Source organism: Aquila chrysaetos, chromosome 23 (genome assembly GCF_900496995.4).
Source record: "Aquila chrysaetos chrysaetos chromosome 23, bAquChr1.4, whole genome shotgun sequence".
NCBI lineage: Eukaryota > Metazoa > Chordata > Aves > Accipitriformes > Accipitridae > Aquila > Aquila chrysaetos.
The window spans coordinates 1571378-1598593 of record NC_044026.1 but is presented as its reverse complement, the minus strand read 5'-3'; positions in this window follow the sequence as shown (position 1 = coordinate 1598593).

Sequence of the window (27216 nt, the reverse complement as noted above, 5' to 3'; positions counted from 1 at the left end):
TAGTTTTGAAAAATATACCACCATAATAAATGTTTGTATTTAAAAAAAGCACCTTACAGGACATTTCTCATGGTGAAAGAATGGAGCTTGGAGAGGTGAGGATGGCAGAAACAAATACAGTTGGAAAACTTCATTGCTCAGGTTTGGGTTCTTAACACTAACAGTCCCCAGTACTAAAAGAGATTATTTTGTGCATATTCTTGTAAAAACGAACCTAGCAAAGACATCCTGGAATGCATTGCCAGCTATGTGAATCTTTGAAATAGCCCATTCTTTCAACATTTTCTAGATACAGGACAAATACTTGGAGTTAACAAAGAATTTCCATTATGCTTTTTTCCCTGTCAGCCTTTGCACTAGAATAAAAGGTTGGACCAGGTGATCTTTAGAGGTCCCTTCCAACCTGGGCTATTCTATGATTCTACGAAATGGTCACTGTACACTGATTTTTTTTTGCTTAATGCATATTGATTTGGAAATTGTTGCCCTCTGTAAGTCTCCTTTCAGGTGAAAATGAAAATTTGGTGCCTGTTTGGTCCTCACTGGAATAGCAGTTGTTATGTCTCATCCACCCATTCTCCCCTTCCAGAGAGACAGTGTTCAAACTACGTGTATTCTTCTGATTACACTATCAGTTAAGTCCATGATAATCTTTAACATTTGTTTTTCATGATAGCAGGTGGCCCAACAAACAGAAAAAGAATGAAGACCAAATGCCAGGGGGGTTCTCATTAACAATAGCTAACTGGTATGTGAACAAGGACACATTATTTCAGTCTCTTGCAAGTTTTCCGTAAAGAGTCTGATGCTTTTATTATACTGATAACACACCTCACTCCTGTATCCCATGGTCATATTGTGAAGCTGAAGCCCCCAAAAATATCAGTGAAAAATATTTATCATAATCTCTGCTCCTCATTCAGGAAGAACATAAGATCTTGGATGGACCTGAAACAAAACCAGAGAAAGCACGGTTTGAGCTGAAGCTGGCCCATGCAGCCTTACTGGGAGAATGATGATATCTACAGCAAGTGCTGTAGATAGAGCATTGATTGACCCTGCACAGGGTCCAAAAGGAATGTTATTACATACTGTATTGTCCTGTCTATCTTCACTGCCCCTTGTAGTCCACCACACTTACTCATACAACAGACTCCTTTTGCAAGTAAAGCTAGAGTAACTGTACTATTATCACAGGACTCAAAGAAATCATAAGCCAGTTTGTTTCCACAGATCCACAAGTACAGCAGCTTCTCGGTCATTTAGATCCGTAGCAGTAACTTGAGACAAAAAGGCATAGTCAAGGCTATGATATGCCATACAACGCAGGTAAATGGAAGCACGCACTGAATGCATTTTTGCTTAATAGAAGTTTTTAAGCCATGTGTAGCTTAAAATTGTTCAGAATCTCTAAAAGTAGCATGCAATGTTCTTGTTGTTCTCATGTGCTTCTTTCTTTATAACCTAACATTGGGACTTCACCCTATTCAATGGTATGTGAGTAAAAACAAAGAAAGGAGGAAATCTGGCAGCTTCAGAATGGTAAGTCCCTATCAATGCATATAGATTCTCAGATAACTTCATAAGAAATTAAATTTTATTTTCTAACAGTGACCCACTGGAAAAGAGTCATTTAACATTACATTTAATATAACTTTAAAACTACTCAGCTCTAGGAATCAAAAGCCACATCAGAAACAGGTACTACAGGAGTCAGCAGTCAGCAATACTTTAGAAAAAGCAGGAAACACTAGAGGTACCTGAAGCTTTCACACGCCAGCTGCCAACACACAAACTCCTTCAGGAAGCAGTCAAGTAGTGACAAACCTGTGATAGAGAGGCTGGAGGACACCCACAAGAACTCTTAGCAGCAAGGGAGAAACTAATCACTCTCAACATCTGGCCTAACACTACAGGACAGCGTGGAAGAAGCTAGGTTCTGCTCCTGGGCAACATTACTGGCCAACACCATCATCCTGTGCGGAGATAAGCAAGCAGCACACTGCTAGCAGGTAAGGCAAGAGCCCTTTTCTTTCAGCTACTGTTCTTTGTTGGGCTTTTGGAACAAATGGGCAGGAGAGAGGCTGAAATAGCTCCTTCTCAATCTACGTTGCAACATGCCCCATGGAAGTGAGAAATGAGATCTAAAAAAAAAAAAACGTAGGGAGAAATGGGAGCATATACACATGGAAAGCAAGGATAGTTCTGGAGATTATGGATCTGGGACAAGGGATCAAAAGGAGAACATTTGGACTCACTGAACAAAGAAATGTGTGGCAGAATGAGAAGATGAGAACAGGAAAGCCTGGGGAGGGACAGAGGAAAGACTGGTACAAGAAGAGATTAAAGATATCACAGAAGAGAGTAAACAGAAGAGCACATGCTGCCCCTGCCCAAAGCTGAGGAATCTCACCATATCTTTGCTGTCAGCAATGCACATAAAAGCCTCCTGCAATCCCACACCCTGACCTGGTTCGTTTAGAGAGCTACAGCCTGCTACTGTTGTATAATACTTGGTTTGTTCAATGGAAGATGTTTGGATGGTGGACGTAATTGTTCCTGCTGATGATCTCTTATTGACGGCAACTTGGTGTCACACTGCGCATTTCTGAAGGCTTTTTTGGGGTGGCTTGTTTTGGGGCTTTTTTAGAAGTCCCAGAAATACCCCTCTCTCAGACATACATATATAGAATTAAAGTATGTGATTAGCTGTAAAGTTGCACATGTTATACTACAGGGGTGTTGAAGTTGTCTGCAGCACCTTTGTAAGGCCTCCTTGCATGTAAGCACTCTGATCCTTCCTTCCATCATCACGATCTAAGTACCGCAGGACCCAGGCGTGTGTTGTACCTACTCCATTGTACTCCGTCTTGCACTTCCATGTACAGCATCCCGAGATCTTCACCATATCACACTCTCATGCCAGCCAGCTACTTCTGAGACTGCCTGCTGCCCTACTACAAGTTCAAAGCATACGTTTCATCTAACAGAACTGTCCAAGCAGCTAATCCACCACCTTTCTGACCACCTTGTTTAAGACACTGAGAAATTTAATAAAGACAAACAAAGCTTTCTAAAAGAGGAAGAACAACAGATCAGGAGTAGGCACGGTTTTAGCACAATTATTTTAGCCAAACTGGAGGCTGCATGCTTGTGCATATGGAGGCAAGGCCTGTCGCTCATGATCTAGGAATCAGCTGTTGAGGAGTATTCAGTATATTTTTGCATTTTGTCATCTTCGACGTCTTACCAGCTTTTTTACTGGGGCCTTGACAACATTGCCAGTTATGAACATTGGTGTTTAAGACCAGGGACAGGTCTGAATAAAGACAGATCCTGAGAAATGATGAGCAGCCTTCTTAGCCCACCCAAACCATCAAGAATAAATGGAGCAAAATCTGTTTCCAGACATGAGACCAATGCATCCTGCAAATGACAAAGCAAGAAGCAACAGCTACAGATTCCTGAGAGAATGGATGTTTCAGTACATTAAATGGTCCAATTTTAAACATGAGATCCCCTGCATAGCTAAGGGTCTCTTCACTCTCTCCCCACACCCTCTCCAGACAGCCAAGTTTGGCATGTTCCACACTGGGGGTTTCTCTCTGCCATCCATTCTGTAACGCTCCACACCTGGGCTGCCCCTTAATTGATAATGTAATTATCAGCATAGTCATATTACTTCACACTAAGCATTTTCAACCATTTATCACAATGTTGATCTTTATTTTAAATATAAATCAGGCAATCATTTATGTCTTTTATGTTCTTTGTATTTATTCAAGAATATTTAACTGTAGACAAAAGGTGACTTATTCATTATTCATCCTGAACAAGGCAAGTATGGCAATTTGAAAAGCCTGACATTTGAGCTTTTTGCCAACACTAGCAAAATTATATCCTTCCCATTGTAAATCAATGAAGTAGAATCATTGTGCACAAAAGAATTAAATTGCCTTGTCACTTTAATAAGGCCACCTTATATACAACCTTCAGCCAATGCCATTGTGCAGAAAAAGGGTGCATCCTTTGCCTCAGCTGCCTCAGATCTCAGTAGGCTTTCCAATTAAATGAACATCCTCTTAGTCTTTCACTCCACTCCACTCTTTCTCTTTTTTGAGAGGCGATGTCAGAATGTCATAGGCACAACTTGCTATCAGTGGCATGCACACATCAATGCGAATTAACTTCCTCCAACTCATGCTTTCTTTTGGCAGCCTTTTTAACCTGTTTGTCAATTCCAAAATGATGGAACTCCAAGAAAGGGGATTTTTTTTTTTTTTTTGAATTGTTTACTGGGTTTGGATAAAAGCTGCAAATAGCTATCTGCAAAACAAGAAAACTATACAAATGTGAGAATCCTTTGCCGGCAATGTAGATAATGTAAAATGGCAAAGAAACAACATGTCCAATCAAGCAGAACACAAGTGGCATATGCCAGAAAGAGAACAACTTCGTGTGTTCTCACTTCACAGGCTAGGACCCTATTATTACAATCAGACCTGATTTTTCCCATCTAACACCCCTTGGATGCATTTTACCCTGAGAGTAGGAACCTTTAACCAGCCATTTCCAGGCTTTTAAATGACTATCCAGAACAGCTATTTCATAATTCAACAACAGACGGCTGCCTGTAATAGTCATACGCCTGCCCCTTCCTTTCAATCATAGCATGCAGAGGTTGAAAGAGTAAGTTCAGCCTGGATTTTTCTCAGAATCAGAGAAATGAAAACAATGAAACAAAGCTGTGCATGCCAGCAGCCGAAACACAGCAATGTGAGTGAGTCTTGGTATTTCAAAACATACTCAAAAATCTGCAGCTTTACAATTGTTTTGGAGTCTCAATATTTTGTCCTGCTTTGATAGTTAACTGAAAGGTGCATGGTAAAGAAAAAACCCATGTAAGTATAGAAACAGCGACAATATTCTTGATGTTCTTAACATTTCGAGCTTAGTCAGAAAATGTTAATAACAAATGACCTTTTTCTGAAGGGTATTTTAAGACGACCAAGCAATTTTCTGTAATGTGGTTACCATAGTGATTGGCCCTCTAAAAAGACCAGAAAAAAAAAGATGTACATCTGTAATCAACCAGCTACTGCAACAACAAATGGTCTGATAAAGCAACACTTTGAGTTTAATTCCAAGCCGGAAAGATACTGGCTTTTGAAGTTAAGTATAAAAGAAACTATTTATGGGTAGAAAATAGGTCCTCTACTAACTATTACAGAACATTTGTGATGACTTAGAAGGGATTTTCCTTAAAAAATACATTAGTGCACAATAGATCAATTTTTTTTTTTCTTAGAAACTACTTCATCATCTGTACTGTCCTGAGTCACTCAAAAAAAAAGAGCTCAGCAAGCACCTGGGGATGGCAGATAGGAACTCTGCCTCCCCCACTCACCATCTCTTGCCTCCCCCAGAGCATACCTGGAAAATAAGCAGTTAAAAGAAGTGCTATGGTTTTAAACATTTCTGCAACTAGACTTACAAACTAACACCTTTCAGCCTACCTGTCTAGGTAAGGTTGGTGTATCTAAGGACAGGAACTTTAAATCACCCATTACACAACATATAATTTGGTATTTAAACCCCAAACTAGAGTTTTAAAACTTCAACCACCTTCCTAATTCTCTTCACTGCTCAAGGGCCAAGGCTCACTTTGGGAAGTCAATTCAACTCTTCCCTATGATCAGTTGTGGGCATTTCTTGGGATACTCTTTGGTCTGGGTCTCCTCCTGACACATCATCAGCCCAGAGGCAGATTCTTCTCACTTGGTGTGGAACACCTGGAAGCGCCATGCCCAAATCTCTGTTGGCCACTTCCAGCTTCCTTTATAACCAAGGGAGACAGGCACATACACAGAGCAGTTTACCTGGCTAAAATTAGCCTGAGATAGTCAGTTAGGTTATAAAGATTCCCTGAGCACCCACAGAGGAGCACAGAGAGACAACAGCAGTTGGAGGCACCCAAATAGACCCTTGCCTGACTACTTGGAAGTTCATCCCAGAGGCCATCAGCCCATCCAAGACCCGCCTCCACAAGGCCAGAGGAGCACAGAGGCACAACGGTGAGCAAGGGGAACCCAAATTAGGGACTCAGGGCAAGGAAAACCCTGTCTCGGGACGGTCCCAGGAGACCCTCAGCCACACTGCCCAGGAGTGAAACCCAGCAAGATGAGTCACTGCCTGAGCACCTTTTGGATTGAGGGGAGTTGCTGCCTAGGGGTGGGACACATTATGGGATGCAGGGGAAGAGCAGTTTGGGATTTCCCAGGACTTACTATGGGATGCTTAGGGCAGGAACCAAAGGTGGAGAAGGGAGGCACCTGGGGGGGATCTGGGGAAGGAACAAGTGCGGGAAAACAGAGAGACAAGCAGATAAAATGGGATGGATGCATGTAAATAGAGAGCCGGGTTGTACGCTTAGCTATCCATGCCCTTTACCTGATCAGTGCACTCTCTTTTATTCCCCGATTAAATTGCTTTCTCCTTTCCTGGGTGCCGGCTCTCTGTTTTCTGTGCACGTGTGTGTTATGGGGTCTGAGTGCAGCAACCAGAGCGGGACCTCGGGTCACAGGGGCCCGTGCGTCCATGGTGGCAGCAGCTGCAGCGAGCGTGGGTGTGCTGGTGAGTGTGTGAGCACTGGCAAAGATACCTGCAGGTATGCAAAGTGGTCTGGGAGCCAGGCTCTATGTCTGTCTGTCTCTAAGGGGGAGACCATGGGAGTGGGTTATCAGTGCACTACTGGTTACTGGCCTCCGACTAGACTTCATACCACTGACCAGCACGCTCTGGACCTGGCCATTCAGTCAGTTGTCAATCCACCTCACTGTCTGCTCATCCAGCCCATATTTCATCAGCATCTCTATGAAGATCCTATGGAAGACAGTATCAAAAGCCTTACTGAAATCCAGGTAGACAACATCTACTGCTCTCTGTTCATCTACCAAGCCAGCCATTTCATCATACAAGGTTATCAGGTTGGTGAATCCATGCTGACTACTCCCAATCATTTTCTTGTCCTTCATGCACCTGGAAATGGTTTCCAGGATCCTTCCATCACCTTCACAGAGATCAAGGTGAGGCTGACCATCCTCTCCACCATACTGTCCTGTAGGCACTTCCTTATTTATGTGTATACACTTTGGATGAGGCCCTTTCAGTCCTGTTTTGCTGTTTACAAGGTCTCTCTTGTCCATATCGCCCTGCACCCTTTGCCTGCCAACCCAGTCCACCACTTCCTCACTTGAACGTGGTCATCACATCCGCCTCCTGTCATTCCTAGTTTAAAGCTCTTCACTCAGGTCAGCTAGCCTGTTGGTTATGATGCCTTTGCCCTCCTTGGTCAGGTGGATCATCTCTCTTCCTAGCAGTTCTTGATGCTCAAATAGGTCCCATTGTCATAAAAACCAAATCTCTGTTGTAGGTACCAGCTGCAGAACTGGAAGATTCAGAAATGGCTAGGTCTGAGCTGGTTCCTGCTTTCAAGGAAACAAGGACCACCAAATAGCTCCTAATCTTTCTCTCCAACCTGTTACTAGAAAAGCCCCTCCTTTTGTGGATTCTCTCTATATTAAGGAAAAATAAATAAATGGTCTTTCTTTCTATACTACTGTTGATTCCCCCCTTACCATCTTCAAGTGGCCTGCTTAGGTTTATTCATCTAGATAACGAATTACATCATCCAGATGTGATGTGACTCCACAGATAAGCATTCTGGGCAGACAGATACTGGGCAACATTTAGTTTAGGAACATAAGAAATCGAAAAACCCTCCCTGATTTCTAGTGGTAATAAATATTTGTGACTTTGGACATATTAACAAAAGTCTATCTGTTGATATATCATCACTTTTTTAAGGAACATGAGTTTCCTAAATAAATAAAACAAAGAAACCCTGAAATTCACCAGGCAGGCAAGCAGTGTGATTGACATGGCTGTTAGCTCATGAATACAAGTCAATGTTTTCACAGCAATTACATTATTTTCTTTTCCAGCTATCATTTAACTGACTTTAAAAACAACAATTTATTTGGATAAATGTTCAACGTCTCTATATATTATTTAATCAGGCATTAATGACCAGCATATAATGACAGTATATTGTGCTGCCAATGTTGCCACATTAGTTGGACTTTGATCTGATACTGCTCTAAGTTTGTCTGGATAATTTGATTATTTCAATGTCAAAATATATTTGGTGAAAGCATATCACTGGAATGATTGCTAAGGTCTGCCTCTGTGAAATGAATATCGATTATGGATTTATGATCAACCATAAAACAAGTCCCAGTATTTTTTTTTTTAATTCCCAGAGAAACCTTTTCTTAACTAAAATACCACATTTTTCATTTTCCATGGGAGCTCTTCTCACAGACACAGCAAACAACACTTTATAGGCATCTTTGGGCAGAAACTAAAAGGAAGAAGACTTTCAAAAGTAAAACTCTTAGGAAGGACAGAGTTGAAATCAATCAATGCAGGTGAAGTAGCTTCTTTAGACTCCTACTGGAGGGCCAAGAAACCCTTTCTAGAAATGCTTGAATTTACAACATCTTACCTTGCACCCATCCTGTAATGACCCTATCCAACCCTCAGTCCTCCCAGTCATTGTACAAGCATTAGTAGCTTGCAACATCCAAGAAGAGTTTAGTTTTAGGTCAATAGCATCCACCATCTGTTGTTCCACCTTCACAGTCTCTCCACCACTACTCCAGGCCAGCTGGGATCAGACAGCACAGTCCTGAGGTCAGGCTCACACAGCCAGCCTTTCAGAACACATTAGCTTCTATTAGCATTGCTCTAACTGCAGCCACCTCAGAGGAAACAGTTTGGGGGAGATTCAATTTCAGACCGAAATAGGTAAATTCAGGTGTTTGTGTGTGCTGTTGTGGGAATATATTTAGCTAACGGTCACAAGAGCATTCCAGACGCCTTTAGAAGGCCTTGAACAGAATAAACAAGAAGACAAAAATAAGATATCAATTAGAAGAACACAGGTGCGCATTCCATCATAAAGGGAACTTGGCACAAAGAACCTCAATTCGGCAGTTTATCTTGACCAATTAGACTGAGACAAGTTTCGCATGTTTTAGTTAGTATAACCAATTATGTCTTATGTTTATGCGCATGTACAGTGTTGATATAACCAATCATTAAGTGTAACTAGGCGCGTGGACAGTGCGTGAATAATGTGTGTAACCAATAGTAAAAAAGCTAAACGCATGTACGGATGTAATGAATGTATAAAATGATGTCTGATGCTCTAGTAAAGGGTCTTCAACTATGATCATATTGATCTGTCGTTGAGTCCATGATTATGCTCCCGCATGCTGTGCCGCTAAGATCCCATTGCAGCCAGCTGAGATATAATCAACACAGTCCTAGCTATTTACCCTAAAGCAGTTGCCAAAGTATGGGTAACTGGTTGAAGCCCAAAGTGGAGCTTAGGCATCACCGAACTGACCAAACATGGGTGTCTGCTTGTAGCAGAATAGTGGAAGCGATGGTCCCAAGTCACTTGCAAACGCAGTGGGCTGTGAGCCAGCAAGACTGGATAAATTGGTGCATCTGTAATTCTTGTGACTTCACAGCAACGTGGTTAGGGATGTGTCTGGGAGGTCTTTGTTAAGGGATGCAAAGAGTTTAAGTTGTTCACCCACAGAAACATAGTGCCATTTGAGATGTCTGAGGCATCTGTACAGAGCAGGCAGATAGGACATGACCTGCAGGAAACTCATTTCCTTCTGCCCGATTCTGAACTAGAGGTCAGGAAGGATGTGGGGGCAATTGAGTTAAGCCTTGTGCTGGTTATGCCTCAGTGACAAGACTGGAAACTTAGATAATAAACTTACACGGAGAAACCTGTTTGAACACAGAGCAAACCTTGCCTTTGAGCTCAGGAAGTCCAGCTTGAAGAGACCCAGGATGCCACAGTAGCAAGGAAGGGACAGGTGACAGGCTAATATTTAAAGTGGAAAATGGCAGGATAGACAAATTCCAGCTTTCTAAAGCAAGAAAAAAAAAGTCATGGTACAGAGTTTTTGTGTTGTTTGAAATGTGGTAAGGCCAGAAATTTAAAAATTTAAGCAAAGCTTAAAGCTATCCTCCAGAATTACCATTTCAACTCATGCATGGCCAGTCTCCAAAAGCATAGACATACCTGATGTCCTAGGTGAGGGGAGGGTAGACCCCTTTGGACCACAGACTGGGATTTCTGAACCTCAGCTATGACTTTTTTTTTTCTCCTTAATGTCAGCACAAATATTTATAAAGATCAGAAGAAAAAGAGCATCCTGGGCTAGACTGCAAAGGCACTAAATGAAGAACAGGAACATTAGGGAGACAGAGTGAGGTCAATTCCAGCTTTATAGCAACAGCAGATTTATGGACATGGGGTTGGCTTAAGGAGGGAAGCCCGGGGTCACAAATGATAGAATTTATCACTGTTGGCAGTAAATATGACGTACAAGGCAAGGACAGTACTGGAGCCCCAGTAACAGTACAATATACTTTTCTAGGTGGAGTTTGGTCTTTGAAGTAGGCTCTTACACCTCATCTCTCTTTAACAGACTTGTCAAGGATGAAGAGGCATCTCACATGAAAAGTGATTTACATATCACAAATGTGAAAAGTCAGTTTCTGCAGTGTTCATAGAATGAAAAAAAAATACACAGAAGAAAAATACACCTTGAACTGCTAATATTTAAGAAGTATAATGTGTACGATAAATAGGAATACTGAAAACCACAGTATGAACAAAAAGCAAGACAAATCCAGCCCTGTTACGACATCAATTTACAGGGTTTTAATTTAGCCTGTGCCTGTCAAATAAGGAGGAAAAACATTTTCTGTTTGCCTCCAATGCCCACCGTCGTGGTTCCAGCCCAGCCAGTAACACAGCACCACGCAGCCGCCCGCTCACTTCCCGCCTGCTCCCGGTGGGATGAGGAGAAAATACAAAGTCAGGCTCGTGGGTCGAGACAAGGACAGGGAGGGATCACTCCCCACTTATGGGCATGGGCAAAAGACAGGCTCAACTTGGGGAAGAAAAAAAATCAATTTAATTTGCTACCAATCGAATCGAAACAAGGATATTGGGAAGTAAAACCAGACCTGAGAACAGCTTCCCCCCCTCCCTCCCTCCTTCCCGCCTCCACTCCCCTCCCGGTTCTCTCCACCTCCTCCCCCCGGCGGCGGGGAATGGGGGTCGGGGTCCGCTCATCCCACCTGGTCTCTGCCGCTCCTTCCTCCGCAGGGGGAGAACTCCTCGCTCGTCCCCGGCTCCGGCGTGGGGCCCCTCCCGCGGGAGACAGTCCTTCAGGAACTTCTCCAGCGTGGGTCCTTCCCGCGGGCTGCAGTGCCTCACAAACTGCTCCAGCGCGGGTCCTTCCCGCGGGCCGATCTTCAGTCACAGACTGCTCCAGCGCGGGCTTTCCCGGGGAGTCACGGCCATCTTGGGGGGCCTCTGCTCCCTCCATGGGCGGGGGGGGACAGCCACGGTCTGCAGGAGCGTCCCCCCCGCCTCCGCCTTCACTGGCCTCGGTCTCTGCTCGGGGGCTTCTCTCACATCCCACTACCCAGAGCGTAAGCAACCTTCCCCTCTTAAATATGTGATCCCAGAGGCGCTGACTGGGTCGGCCTGGGCCAGAGGCGGGTCCGCCTTGGAGCCCGGGAAGCTTCGAGCAGCTTCTCACAGGAGCCGCCCCTGCGGACCCTCCCCTGCTGCCGAAAAACCCAAACCGCACCACAGAAACCCGTAACACCCGCCAAAAAAAAACAAAAGACAGGTTGAGAGCCTCTTATTTTTTTGACTAAGGTTAGTGTCATTAATTGTTATTGCAGATCTTTAGGCTTATTGGAAAAAGAGACAATGAGAATTCCTGAAAGAAGTCAGGAGCTTTTTTGTTTGTTTTGAAAAGGGAAAACGAGAAGGCAGGAGGAACCTTCAGGAGCGGAGAAGAAAGAGTGCCATTACAGGAGGCAGCACGAGAGAAGACACCAAAAAAATTCACCATACCCCAGAACCACATCTGAGTCTGCAAGAACCACAAAATCCCACTTCAGAATGAGAGCACCTGGCCAGCACTCAACAAGTGAACCTGGAGGGGCAGGAAAGGGGATTGAAGTGCAACCCAGCCCTCCACCCATGGTATTTTTCTCCTTACAAATCCTGGAATATATACAATATTGTAAGATCACCATCTTGATCAACACAAAAGAGACTAAACAGGCTTGAGGAGATGGTCTCCCAGAAAAAGAGACACGACGTCAAAATCACATGTCTGACCTGACGGTGTTAGAGATACCATCAAACATGGGTTGTCCCCTCTTGACATGCTCTCAAGGTAAGATTGGTGGGGAAAGATAATATCTTCTATAACACTATCTGATGTATTTGGAAAAGGAGAAGAGCTCTTAGGCACATAAACCCTTCTGAAAAAGCACCACACCTCCAGCTAAAGACAGAATGAGCACAACACCTGTGAACTTAAATTAAGTATGTTAATGAAATAGTTAGAAGCAGTTGGTACCCCCTGAGCAGAGGGAGGCTGTTAGCAAAAGTGGAAGCCTAAGGTAAAGAGAGGAAAAAAAAGAGGTAAATATTGCCTATGGAAGTCAGAGACCATAACAGCAGTACAGTGCAGCAAAAATTACAGTGTGGAGAAGCCTAGTATTGTTGCCAATATTTGCTTTAAGTTATCTACCAGGAAGAATAACTTCAGTCACTGTCGAGTCACAAGCAAACAGCAGAACACCCAGCCTTTCTGCAGCCCCACAGCTCGCAGCCCCACAGCTCTCACCCCCAAGCATTTCTAACACCAACAGAAGATGTTATAACCAAGTTCACAACTTCTTCCCCCATCTAGGAATTCTCCAAAATCTTTGCTGAAATAAATATCCATCTCACTCTGTATTTTCATAAATTAAAAGAAAACCAGATTCTCTGCATTTATGAGTACTAAATGTCCATAAAGAAGATATGTATTACCACAGGTCCAAAGTCACTAACACGATTCCCTCACAAATCCCAGAGAACTTTATTTAATAGGGTCACTTTAAAGTGGTGACCAGTACCTTGTAGACAAATGCCTTTTATGAATGAATAAGGAAAACGAGAATATTTTTAGTAGATTTTATTGGTGTTAGGAATATTTTAGGAGCTATGCAGATGACAGTCAGTGTGACAGTCAGAAGAAGATTCAAAATGCCGGTGTATAGTTTTGTGCTATATGGAGATGCAGGATTTAATGATCAGTGGAATTCTTAATCTCTTTTTTGAGTCTTCCTACACCATCTTTTGGCCTTCTGCAAAAAAAGACACCATTGTTAGAGAAGTAAGAGCCTCCTCACTAACCTTTGCTTCTAATACTTTAGTGTGTAAGGAGACCAAGGTGGGCTAGGGTGGCTGTCTTCAGGCAAGACATGGGCTGAAGACTAATTGCACCTGACCCTCCACCAGCTACAAATAAAGGCCAAAGCTAGACAGAGAGGTTGTCTCCACATCCACATGGGAGGAAATGGTAGGGTGGCAGCTGCATCTTCTACTATGAAAGTCTGGCATCGAGAGCTGGGAACGCTGTGGCCACCTCCTGTGGTCTTGCAAGGGTGTATTGGACTGCCCTTGCTCTACATAACTTTGAAATCTAACTCATAGTTTATATAAATGTGAACAAGTTTAGCCTATAATTGCACAAATAGCAGCAAGGCAAGCCACAGCATTGCTACATTACCAGGGAGCAAGAAGTAGGCACTAAGAAAGAGAAGTCTAGGGGGGTTCAGTTTGAGATTCAGTCACCTGAATCTAGGTGCTGACATGAGCTGGGTGCCCAAGCTCCCACTGCAGCCAACAGAGAGACAGGGCTGGGTTCAGTTGATCAAATGTGGGTATCTAGTATTGTTTGAGAGGAGCTGGGGTTTCTGACTGGCCTCCAGCAGGGCAGAGATTTCCCACAGGTTCTATAAGACATCTGCATGAGGCTGACAGATATCTTAAGACCCTAGGGCACCAGATTTGGCAAGATATGCTCATATTTAGGTAACTGAATCAAGTTCCATTAATCAGCAGAGTAATGGGAGTCCAGAGCAAGGTTCAGCTCACCCCCTAAAGCAGACATCAAATGGCTGGATGGCTCTCTGGGCACCACAGACTGTACTGACTTGCTGTCGGGAGAGCTTGGACACCTAGCATACACAAAGGTGCCTACATTTAGATGTCTTAATTGTAGCTGAACTGGACAGTCAGGGCAGGATCCAGCTGCCTAAGCAGCTCAGGACCGTCCAAAAGGGCACAAATCATTTTTCTCAAACCCTCCCTTCAGTGGGATAAAGTTATAATCAGCCTGTCATCCTTTTTCCACGGCTGAAAGGAGTTAGTCACATCAAATCACCATCCAAGCTTATATGGCAGGATACGCCAAATAGCTTTGTTGTGGCTCACCACACAGGTAATTCTCATACCCTACCTTCATTCTGTATTCCCTGGGCAGGCAGCACAGATGTTTCTGGGGATAAAAAAAAAAAAAAAAGAAGAAAAAAAGAAGTTCAATATCTGTGAAAGCCCCTATAAACTTGAAATCAAGTTATATATGGTATTAATTCAATTTTGCCAAAGTCAATAGAATTACATTTTCTTTATGGAGTAAAAGCACTCACCTGCTGTACATAAATACAATGAAGACAACCAGGACAAGCATTATCAAGCTGGCGAGCACTTTCACATAGGCTGAAAAACAATTCCACTTTGTCATCTACAACTCCTCAACATTGTTTCTTCCTCCTCCTTTAATGATGACAGCAGCCTGCAGATTACATGCAGGAGTGGCACAGTCAGCACACATTTAATGACATGATTAATATTAGATATCACAGGAACAGCTTTTCTCTTCCAACGTGTGCCACCTTTTCACAAGTTGGAGATACTCGTAGGGTACTGTCAGAACACATATGGGTAGTTTAGACCCTTAGCTGAGACTTCCTTTTAGTTTTCGTTAAATGAGGAGTCTGGTCTCCACCTTTGACTTGCAACAGGGGAATTATCTTAAGAAGAAAATTAAGAAGTGACCAATTCCTTTGAGATATATGCAGAAACAAACATGCAGAGAAATCATGCTTTCAGCTCTTACCAGATTTTTCATTTTTCCTGCAATCTGAAAGATAATTCTACCTTTCAGACCCTCCACAAAGTCATACTTTTTAGCCTTGCTCGCTGGGGGAAAAATCATGAAAAGTTCATGTTAAAAGGTAGGATGCCAAATAAAAAAGCCCCCAAATGTACCATTAGAAATAGTAATAATATTGTTATCTTAACTACGATGACATTTTAAAAAAACCAGTTTTTAAAAGGCTGGAGGTTGGCTGCTGGAACACTAGCAAGGTCACAAAAGCATCTTAAAACACGTTTCATTTACCACAAAGGAATTAAGTCCCTGAATATCTTTGTACTGGCATTTAAATAAAATATGAAGCATTTCAATGTTCTATGTCTATTTACACAGCCAAGGCAAAGGGTCACGGGATTCCCATCCCCGCTTTACAGGCTCACTTGCATCAAGACAAGGGAGGTTTGAACTCTGCATCCCCACTGGCCGGCAAATTCTCTAGTTGCTGGGTTATCACATGGTGAGGGAGGAAAGGACCACTGTACAGACAGCACCTGCGCTTCCCTACAAACCCACCCTGAAACACTCTGATGTTTTATTATGGGGTCATTGGGATCAAGTATTACAAAATGTCATTAATTTTTCCCTCTTTTGACCAAAACTATTTACGTAATTTAATCAGGATGTGAAACTCTGAGCAGCCTCAATGAAGCAGCACTTTTTTGGCAAATAGATTTGTATGCAAAAACAATACCCTTTTCTCTGCACAATATTTCTTTCAGCAAAGCCTCATACTGAGTCTGAGTTAAAGGTACCCTGTGCCAGAAGAAGCAATACCACACACCGTCTTCTCTGCATGCAGCATGAACCTGCTACATTGACAGTGAGTAAATGAAATAAATGGGGAAATGTTGAGAAGTAAATTTTACACAACATGAAATAACCCAATTCTCAGAAAAGGATACTGAAGCACATGCATACGCATGTGTGTATGTTTTGCACTTGTTTCACAAAGCAAAAGGAATTAGGGGGAGAAAAAATCAAATATGAGCAGGTTGGGGCAAGCTGGGGCTGGGAAGCTTATAATGTTGTAATCTGAGAATGAAAACATGACTGTGCAGTTCACTGTGTCTGCTGCTCCTTGACTGCCCTAAACTGTATGTCAGAAACCTTTTACTCCACTCTGGAATTAAAATCTGTCAAGCAAAGGTGAGTTCCTTACTTGCACTGCTCTTCAGGCTAAAGAGTTATAGGTCAGTAATTTTCCCCCTTTTGAGTTTCATTTTATCCCATTACCCACTCCCACATAGCTACTGTCTTCATTTTACTATAATTTTTAAAAAATCCTTTCCTATATATGGCATTACACCATTTTTTTTTATTCTTCATTATTATTTGTCCAAGCTTCTTGCACTGATCTGGTTTAACTTTCTCCTGTTCAGTCAGTCCAGGTAGCCTTTTTATATGAAAACCAGATGTTTTCAATCAAGATTTTTAAGAGAACAGTATTTCAAGTATCACAGAATTGCATAAATACAGATGTAACTTATACACACATGACCCATACAGAAAAAGCTAAACAAAAATTGTCCATCTCGCTTCTCTCTGAAGGTGCTCTTTTAAGATTTCTCTCTCCCTCATGGAGAAAACATGCCTGCTCTACATTTTTACAAATCTCTTCCATAATTTTTCTGAGTACATTTATTTCTGCCCTTTTATTCATAAAGATCTTGTTCTCTTCTCTAACATGTCTCCTTCTTGGCCTGTGGCTCTATGAGAGGAAGCTGAAACCAACCTTCTGAAATGCCAAGTACAAGTCAACTTACGAACATGAGCTTAAGTTTTGGACAGAACTGAAACACTAGTCAGCCTTTAGCTGTCTCCAAATAGGCTGATTTCTCAAAGACTAACATAAATAGCCTGTCCTGAACATTTTTATAATGAACCTTTAAATAAATTTTAATTGCAGTCTGGGTATTATTCCTGCAAATCCTCCTCCCACATTAACCGCATGGTTGAAGGAAGCTCTCTTGGTTCATTTAATATCAACAATGTGATGCCAGTTACCAGAGGAGGACGCAGGGCCGTAAGGGCATCGATCAACTTGAAATGAGAACAGAAAGACCGTGGCAGGCTTCCACGGGCACAGGCCCCTCTCTTCTTGCCTGAGACATAAGCACCACAAACACAGTCCATGAAAAGACATAAACTCCAAAATTAGCAGCAAAGTCTGGATCTGAACAATGTTATCTTATTTTTTTAAATACTTACATGGCATAGGTTTCAGATAACCATCTTGCCCACAGAAGGAGCAGTCTATGGTTACGTACACCTCTCCTGGCACTTTTTAGTGATGTATTACATAAACATGAAGTTCACAAACTACAAAACAGAAAAAAAGAGGAAAAAAAAGGCAGTGAATTCAACATTAGCTTTTCATTAAATTTCACTGAAAGTAGCTGCATTATCTTCATAATCACTGAAAGTGAAATCTGTAATGCATATCTAAAATAAATTAAAGCTTGAAGCAAACAAAATAAAGGTAAATTGACTATTCATAGCAACACAGTCTTCAAGTCATAATACACTTCAGTGGAAGACTCCTGCTGATGCCAGTCTAAATAGTCCAGCAGAGCACAAGACAGACTGAATATAACAGAAATTTTGAGATTCAATTTGTAACTTATAATTAATCCATATTTTACTGGATTATAAATTTAAATTATCCACATCAGAGGATTTTAGGATTTCAAGTCTGTGTAATAGAATAGAAATTTTAACTCCCATTTTGACAGGAAGGAAAGAAGATAATGAATATGTACTACAGAAGAAGATTAAAGTACCCATTCTGTGACTGACCATTTTCAATATATTTACAAGTAGTTCAACATTTTCATCAAGAAAGCTTTTTATAATATAAAGTGGAAATGAGATTGCAAAATGATTACAACTAGAAAAAAAACCTAAAAATGGGGAGAAAGCTCTATGCTGGCACACTGAGAGGCTCACACAAGAGACTGCCTGCAACAGAAAAGAACATGCTGAACCCACAGTAGGGGACACCTCCCAGATGCAGAGCTAATGTTAACGGAACATAAACATTAATAAGTCTGGATTAAAAAAGAATTTTGGCTCAACAGAAGCCCTTTGGCAGCTGCACCTTTGGAGGTGTCTGTGGTCCAGACCGTAGGTGTGAGTTCCATACCTGTCTCCCCGTAACTGCTGAGGAGAAGGGGAAAGCCCGCTCCCCAGTTCAGCAGCCAGTGGTACCGCAATTCTCAAAGGCAGCCTCAGAACCACTCTATGTCAACTGTTTCCATTAGCCCTGTCTCATACAGCATTTAAAAAATGGTGTGTGTGTATATATATACACACACATCCATACATATATATATATATAATGGAAGTACAGGAGTGCACCGGCATCTCAGAGTACTTCTGTGCTGCAGTACACAATGCCATTGTGGTCCAGGAGCATGTACCCTGATGGTCGGCATGAAGCACATGAAGAGAGTACTGTATCATTATTTGAGCTAGTACCCATGCCAGCTACACTGCAGCGTTGCAGACCTGCCCAGCCTACCTTCAGTCCAGGCGTTTATGAGTAAAATTCTTTCAGCAGCATCAGCAGCTCAAGCCCACTGAGTTCTCTGGTTCATTTTCCACCCTTGAGGGTTTTCAAGACCCGACTGGACAAAGCCAGGAGCAACTGGGTCCGAACTCAGAGCTGGCCCTGCTCTGAGCAGGAGGCTGGACTAGAGACCTCCCAAGGTCCCTTCCAGCCTGAATGGTTTTATTCACATACCTCACCCATACCAAAGCCTGTACTGCTTTAGCTCATCCTACCATCAGGGCTCTGGCGGAGATGATGAGGTAGTCAAGTTCAGGCTTGTTCTTCTGTGCTACAGTCACATCACTAATTCCAATATAGGCCTATGAGTTCTGAAATTTAGCAACTGTGGCAAACCTGAGCAAAGCCCACTTAACACATCTTAAAAAAAAAAAGCAAGCACCTGGCAAGCCAGCCTAAGTGTGGGACATATTTGGTATGGGTTTCATGTCTGTCTTCCCAGAGGCAAATCTAAGCAAGAAAGCCAAGTCAAAGAAGAAAAAGGGATTAAAAGACCAGCCTGCTTGCTATTGGTCTTTCTCATGGCCAGTGGGGAAATTTTCTGAAGATCCAGCAGGGTTTAGATACTTAAACCTCCTTGAGCAGATATAGAACCCATAGCCCAGAAGGACTTTTTACTCTTTTCAATATGGGTTCAGGTTTTCTGCCCCTCACTACTAACACTGGAATGTTGTTCCAAGTCCCAGTTCCAACCTGGAATAAAACCTGCCAGTAGTTTCCAGCACCAGTTGTTATGCTGCATCTAACCTTGATTGATGCTAACTGCAGGAAGTGATTAGGGTCCCCTTTTTGCGAAAATGACAGCTATGGTGACAGAAGCCACCACATGAAACCACAGACCTGCCAAGTGCTGAGGAATAACAAAATATTCCACTGAAAATGGACTGTAAACATGCAGGAGGCTGGATCTGGCAAGATACAGTGTCTGCAAGCCTGTGAAGTAGCTGGAGGCTGTGCTGGTTTGGCTGGAATTGAGTTAATTTTATTCATAGTAGCTCATACGGGGCTATGTCTGGATTTGTGATGAAAACAGTGTTGATAACACACCGTTACTGCTGAGCAGTGCTTGCACAGCCTCAAGGCCCTTTCTGCTTCTCCCCCCCCACCAGCGAGGAGGCTGGGGGGGCACAAGGAGTTGGGGGGGGATGCAGCCGGGACAGCTGACCCCAACTGACCCAAGGGATATTCCAGACCATAGGACGTCAGGCTCAGCGTATAAAGCTGGGTGAAGAAGAAGGAAGGGGGGACGTTTGGAGCGATGGCGTTTGTCTTCCCAAGTCACCATTAGGCGTGATGGAGTCCTGCTGTCCTGGAGATGGCTGAACTCCTGCCTGCCCATGAGAAGTGGGGAATGAATTCCTCCTTTTGCTTTGCTTGCGTACGTGGCTTTTGCTTTACCTGTCAAACTGTCTTTATCTCAATCTGTGAGTTTTCTCACTTTTGCTCTTCTAATTCTCTCCCCCATCCCACCTGTGGGGAGTAAGCGAGTGGCTGCGTGGGGCTGAGCTGCTGGCTGGGGTTAAACCACAAGAAGGCAGACAGAGGGAAATGAAGAAAATACCAGAGCAACAGGAAGAGGTCCTGAGAGAGAGGATTATTTGGGAGGATTTTAGGCACGGTCCTGTTTAAAACGTTCTTTTCCTTGATTGCTGCTGCATTCAGTGAGTATGTAACTAGCATGGGATCCAAAAACCCCACAGGATCCCACATCTCAAGGTAACCCCTCAAGTACCAAATAGATGTACGTACCTGTCAACGCACCGGAGCCAGGATTCACCTGGATATACCAAAACAAACATCTGCCCTGCTCTCCCCTGAACTATATTCCCCTCCTCACATTGCTGCCCTGAATCCTACCATGAACTGTAGTGCTGAAACACCCGGCTGGGCATCAAGACCCAGGAGGCTCAGGCTGGTACAGACAAATAGTAAGAGAAGGTATCCAAGGTATCCAAGAACAAATTCAGCTCTATTTAGAGAGTTCGTCCAGGCTCAGTGCTCTCAGGCTTCAGTACAAAACCCACGTTTCATTGTCTGCTTTGGACACAAACAACATGACATTGGGATAAATATAAATGAGAGAAGAGGGGCTAGCAGACCTCTGACTCCCCCAGCCTGTACTCCTACATCATGGATGTGCACAGCTTTTATTAGGATTGTGCTTGTTCCAGACGTAATAGAATATTTATGACCAGCTCCTCTAGATCTAGTTTTCTTTTCCTACAAATTTGCCTATACTGAAAAATGCATTATATAGGATAATTCATCAAACCACACAATCTCCTTACAACACAAAGTCTCATATAGTGAACAAAGATAAATTAGAGTTTGGTGAGGTGTTCTGTGAACCTTATTTGTTCATCATGTTTCAAAATCTAATAAATTGCACCAGATTTCAGAAGGACTCAGCTTTTGCCAAAACTCTTTTCCATATTTTATATTTTTCTGATGAGTACAGGACTGAACTGTACCATTACACTTCTGAATCTTGTTTACTGCTTTACCACAGTTTAAAGTAGTGGCATGACTCATTTACAATATGTGCAATTTTGCAGTGAAGCGCTACAATATTGACTGTTTACATTTCAGAATTCTCTCTCATCAAATGTGCTTTTTTCTAGCCCTGAAGACAAGTTGTGTCTCCCCTGTGGCCTCACATAATGGAAGTAAATATTTTACTCTTCATACTCTAAGTATGTAAATCCAAAGTAAATATTTCCATCCAAAGCCGTTTGCTTTCTATACCGCAACTTATGAAATAACAACTTGCCCCATCTATCACTATTTCAAAGGCGAATGTTCTGAAATAACTTACTTTGAGTCATCTTCCAAAGCCTGGCAGGAAATCAAGTTCATGGGGTTGTCAGTCATTGCCTTCCAGGTACGCTTTGACACATTCCCCTCAGCCTCACTACCCCAGTTTTGGCAGAGGAGAGGCAAATACCTGTCTGACAGTCTCAGCTACAGCAAATTGCTAGGTTCAGCCTACCAACTTGTGCCTCTCAAGTATTCCCTTTTTGCAGTTTTCGCCTGTACAGGTACCACTTCCAGAGACCAATCCCTCACAAAACAGGGGCTGAGGAAGAGACCTGTCATCCAGGAGGTTTTTTTGTTTGTTTGTTTCATACAACTTTTCATTTCTGTCTCAGCTTAATATGGGCAGTCATGTTGGTTTCATATCCATTTAGTCAAATTCATTTAAAATATTTTTCTTTAAACAATTGTGCTGGCACATCCAAACAATCCCCTAGCAATCCCCTACAGTTACAGCTCCAGGACAGCATCTAAGCAGCCAGTGGGACAGCTTGGTTCAGACCAGGGGCTTTCATGGACAGGTGAAAAAGAGCTGGGTTCAAGAAGATCAGGTCTGATCAGGGCTGCCTGAGGAATGGCCCTTGCAGAGCCATTGAGCCAAAGAAAAGAGATTGCCAAGGACCACACCAGCCAGCACAAAACCCATGAGCTCTGTGCAGTCGAGAGCTAGTAATCGAAGGGAGAAAGGGTTTGAGAACAACAACAGACCCTGAGCCATGAGCAGGAGGGACAAAGCACCAAAGAGACAGGAGGATGCATGTCTGGGACAAGTTCACAGAGCTGGGTTTCAGTGAGCGATCATTTTTGCTCTAGTCACTTTTGCTCAAGTTGTAGAGGATATCTGAAAGTCAGTGCGTTTCCCTTAATCAGTATTCCTCAACTTTTTTTTTTTTTTCTTCAAATATCCATGGCACTGCTTCGCACTGAATAGGGGGACAAAAATCCAGCAACACCATTCCAAAATTGTTGGGTAGCTGTTCTAAAAACAGAACTTGGCAACTAAACAAGCAAAGTGTTACTGGCTTTATAAAGGGGTTTTTAGCAAAACTGCAGACATCCACATGATCTTATGGCTGCCCATAGGCACAACCTCTAGCAGCTGGTAGGCTTCAGCTGCGCCACAGAGGCACCCACGTCCCGAGCACCCTATAAAATAGCAGTGTCTGATGCAACCCAGCTCTGTCATGTTATTTTCAGTTGTTTCAAGGGTGACAAGCAATTACATGTTTCATAAAAAGTCTGTACACACCATTTTTACTTCACTTTCCTGAGGTACCTACAAAAACTACAAAATCACTTGGCCAGCTCCTCTGCTTCCCATACTCCCTCCCAATCACAACAATTTTTGAACCTCCCGGTGGACTTCAACCATGTTTGACACAGGGACCGAGTTCTTGAATTTCCTATAAAGCAACACTCGTTAGACCTAAAAAGCCCTGTAAGTGATTCGCATTAAATCGAGACAAAAACAGATTCTACCTCATTAAGGCCATTCACAGAGCACTTCCAGATGCTGCAGGACATGATCAAGGCAAGAGGCAGAACAGCCTCACACCAGCACGTTTTTGCCTAGGGACCAAGTAATAGCTCACCGAGTAGTTTAATATGTTATGATGTGCACAGTCACTACCTGCAAAACACATGAATGTGCAGAGTAAACGATGTCAGTGCTTTCTAACCTTACAGCTTGGAGATCTCACCTGAACACTGACAGCAAGTTTACGGTCAATGACACTGCGTGACTTGGAGGGGGGGAAGGCCAAGCCCTTGGCTGGAAGGAAGCTGTGAGGAAGCACACTAAAAGAAAATGCTTCTTCATGGCACATGTCTGCTCTTTCTGTTGGCAATGCTATGAAGAGAAGTTTCTGGAAAGCCATCGGTTCAGCTGGAAATAAAGGGGGGAAAAGGCTACAGGGAGTCTAACATGGTTGAGAAAACCAAAGCATTCAGTGCAGCTCAGGCCAGGAGCTTCAAGTTTAGGGGTAGTGGCTTTTCCAGCTGCTCAGGACCTGCCTCCCATCCTCCTTTCCCCACAGTGCAGGCTGATGATAGGTAAAATAGTCCTGTATTTTAAATTCCCAGCAGAAATCTCACTTGGTAAAGTAGATAGTAACGAGAGAGCGCAGTGGATGGAGCACGCATTGCACCATCCCAGTGTTTTCTCAACTCAATCTCAGAATGGAGAGTTCTTGTGGGAACTGGTAAGACCAGTCCTGTAGCAGTGGATGTTTCTCAGTTCCACAGAAATTCTGCCTACTTTAGAGTAAAGCCTGAGATAAACAAGCTAGTGATCACAGCCAAATTCCTTGCTTAGTTTCACCTCACAATAAACCTGATCCTATGTTACCTCCACATTGCATTGTGCTGAAAGAGCCCTTGTGATGCTCAATGTACAGCCACTGTGATAAGTCATGCATGACACGGGGAAGTGCTAAAAAACCTGTACAAATCCCAGACATGTAGCTAGGTCAAATGCTGCATGAACACTTTCAACTGTGACTGTCTACTTTTGTTCTACAGGACAAAAGGTTAATGGACTGCATTTCCTGGACCTTGAAAAACAGCTCCAAAATATATAAAAAGCTAACTCCAGTCAGTTATAAAAGCATACAAAAGTACTAATATTAACAAATTCAGGGGAACTGTGAGTAGTTTCTGACAAAGCAGAAGCTAACACAGTCCCCTGCTGGAAAAATACTGTAAAAACATGCTATTTCTGTATTGCTCATCTATGTCTACTGCAAACACAGAGCTATCATAGGCTGCTTGACAGGCACGAGATGTCTAACAAAACCTGAGCAATACACTGGCTAAGGAAAAAAAAAATTTGTTTGGGGAATCTCACCAGGCCTACCTAGAACATCAGACTGGACATCAGGAAAAGGTTCTTCACCGAGAGGGTGGTCACTCACTGGAACAGGCTCCCCAGGGCAGTGGTCACGGCACCAAGCCTGTCAGAGTTCAAAGAGCGCCTGGGCGATGCTCTTAGTCATATGGTTTAGTTTTAGGTAGTCCTGTGAGGAGCAGGGAGTTGGACTCGATCCTCATGGGTCCCTTCCAACCTGAGATATTCTACGATTCTGTGATATCCTGGGTGTCACATATGGCACGCCACATTCCTGGGACTGGTGCACAGCAGTAGGTAAAAGCTTTCTCACTGTACCAGTCTCCATTGCCTTTTAGATGTCAGCCTAAAATCATCCTCATGATCAGATTCACTACATATGCAGAGGAAAGTCAGAAGGATACGGTGAGACATGCACAGGGCCTTACCTGCCCAGGCTTGTTAGCACTGCCATGTTAATTGGAAAGCCAGCAGATATGCCTGCAGGTATACATGGCACAGCCAGGCAAATGGGGGACAGGACAGATTCATAGCCACTCAAGACTGTTCTTGGGGTAAAAGTGCTGAAGTAAGCTCTGCCATGCATAAAGGAAAGCCTGTGAGCGTTCAACAGAGGAAGGGAATGAAATGAGTGAGAATGTTCAGGAACTAATGGGAGCATCTGAGCAAATTTTGGACTGCTAAAATCCACACTATGTAAATAGCTACACAGTTGTAACTGTTCACAGTAACTCACTGAACTGTGTAGCTCTCATTTCCTTCTAACAACACAAGAATTAGATTTGGGACTGAGCAGTGGGTAGAGGGCAGGCACTTAAATTAATGAAAAGCTCAGGAGGTTAATTTAGTTCCAAATCCAGGCTCAGCTCGCCTTCCAAGATGATATTTGATTCACATGAATTAAAGAGAAAGCTCAAGTGCAGAGCATGCAAAGTGAAATATGGCAAGCCTACATCCCTTTTCCAGATTATGAAGCATGCCTTGTAGAGCAAATTCATCTCAAATTTCATCTCAGCATTTCTCCAAAGTGCAAACTCCACATTTCTGGGACCCTTCAGCACCAGCACCGTGGAACTTGTGGTGTACATATAGATCCGCACGCATTTCACCCACACTTTCCCTATTTTAGGCCTCCCACTCGCATAATCAACAGTTGTTACATGCTCCTTCCTTTCCCATCTCTTGCCCTATCATACCAAGCAAAGGTGTCCACTGCAAGTGGGTAACAGCAGGTTCTGTTCCTAAATTACTGAGCCTACTAGGTGTAGGCTCCAGCAGGATGTAAATTAGATACCCCTCAGACAAGCAGCAGCAGTTCAGGACACAGCTGAGTCTCTCAGCCAAAATGGTGGTGCCTCAAGGAAAGCGTATTTTAAGAGTGCAGGAGCGAGGTGGAAGTGTGAGAAAAAGCCCTGTGAACACCCAGGTCAGTGAAGAAGGAGAGGAACAAGGTGCTCCAGGCTCCAGAGCAGAGATTCCCCTGCAGCCCATGGAGAAGACCACGGTGAAGCAGGTTGACCCCTGCAGCCCACGGAGGTCCATGCCAGAGCAGATATCCACACTGCAGCCCATGGAGGACCTCACGCTGGAGCACAGGAGGGTGCACAGCAAGCTCACTACTACCCTGAACTTCAGGAGAGCAGACTTTGGCCTCTTCAGGGATCTGCTTGGTAGAGTACCATGGGATACAGCCCTGGAGGGAAGAGGGGCCCAAGAAAGCTGGTTAATATTCAAGGATCACCTCCTCCAAGCTCAGGAGCAATGCATCCCAGTAAAGAGGAGGTCAGGCAAAAACACCAGGAGGCCTGCGTGGGTGAACAAGGAGGTCCTGGACAAACTCAAACACAAAAAGAAAGCCTACAGAGGATGAAAGCAAGGACAGGTAGCCTGGAAGGAATACAAAGAAATTGTCCGAGCAGCCAGGGATCAGGTTAGGAAAGCCAAAGCCCTCATAGAGTGAAGTCTGGCCAGGGACATCAAGGGCAACAAAAAAAGCTTCTATAGGTATGTCGGTGATAAAAGGAAGACTAAGGAAAACATGGGCCCTCTCCAGAAGGAAACAGGAGACCTGGTTACCCAGGACATGGAGAAGGCTGAGGTACTCAGCGACTTTTTTGCCTCAGTCTTCACCAGCAAGTGCTCCAGCCACACTGCCTGAGTCACAGAAAGCAAAGGCAGGGACTGGGAGAATGAAGAACCACCCACTGTAGGTGAAGATCAGGGCACGTAGTGATAGGACAAGGGGTAATGGCTTTAAATGGAAAGAGGGTAGATTTAGATTAGATGTAAGGAAGAAGCTCTTCACTGTGAGGGTGGTGAGGCACTGGAACAGGTTGCCCAGAGAGGCTGTGGATGCCCCATCCCTGGAAGTGTTCAAGGCCAGGTTGGATGGGGCTTGGAGCAACCTGGTCTAGTGGAAGGTGTCCCTGCCCATGGCAGGGGGTTAGAACTAGATGGTCTTTAAGGTCCCTTCCAACCCAAACCATTCTGTGGTTCTGTAAAGTTATAAAATGCTACACGTAAAGTCCTCTGTTCTTTTTCAGTGTACCTCCTTGCTAAACTAAGCTGGAATAGGTATTTCACACATCTAAGCTCAGTTATTAACCCCTTCAAATGCCTTGTCTAAAGACTAAAACCAGATTTAGAAACAAATGACTCCCTACACTTCACCCATATCCCATCACCCTGCATAAAGCAATACCCTCTGTGATGTTCCTACCATAAAAATCATCCCCTACCCTATTTCAGGTAGCACCAACCAAATAATGTCCCTATAATACACACTTATCACAAATTTCAGGAGGTCTATTCAGATAAAT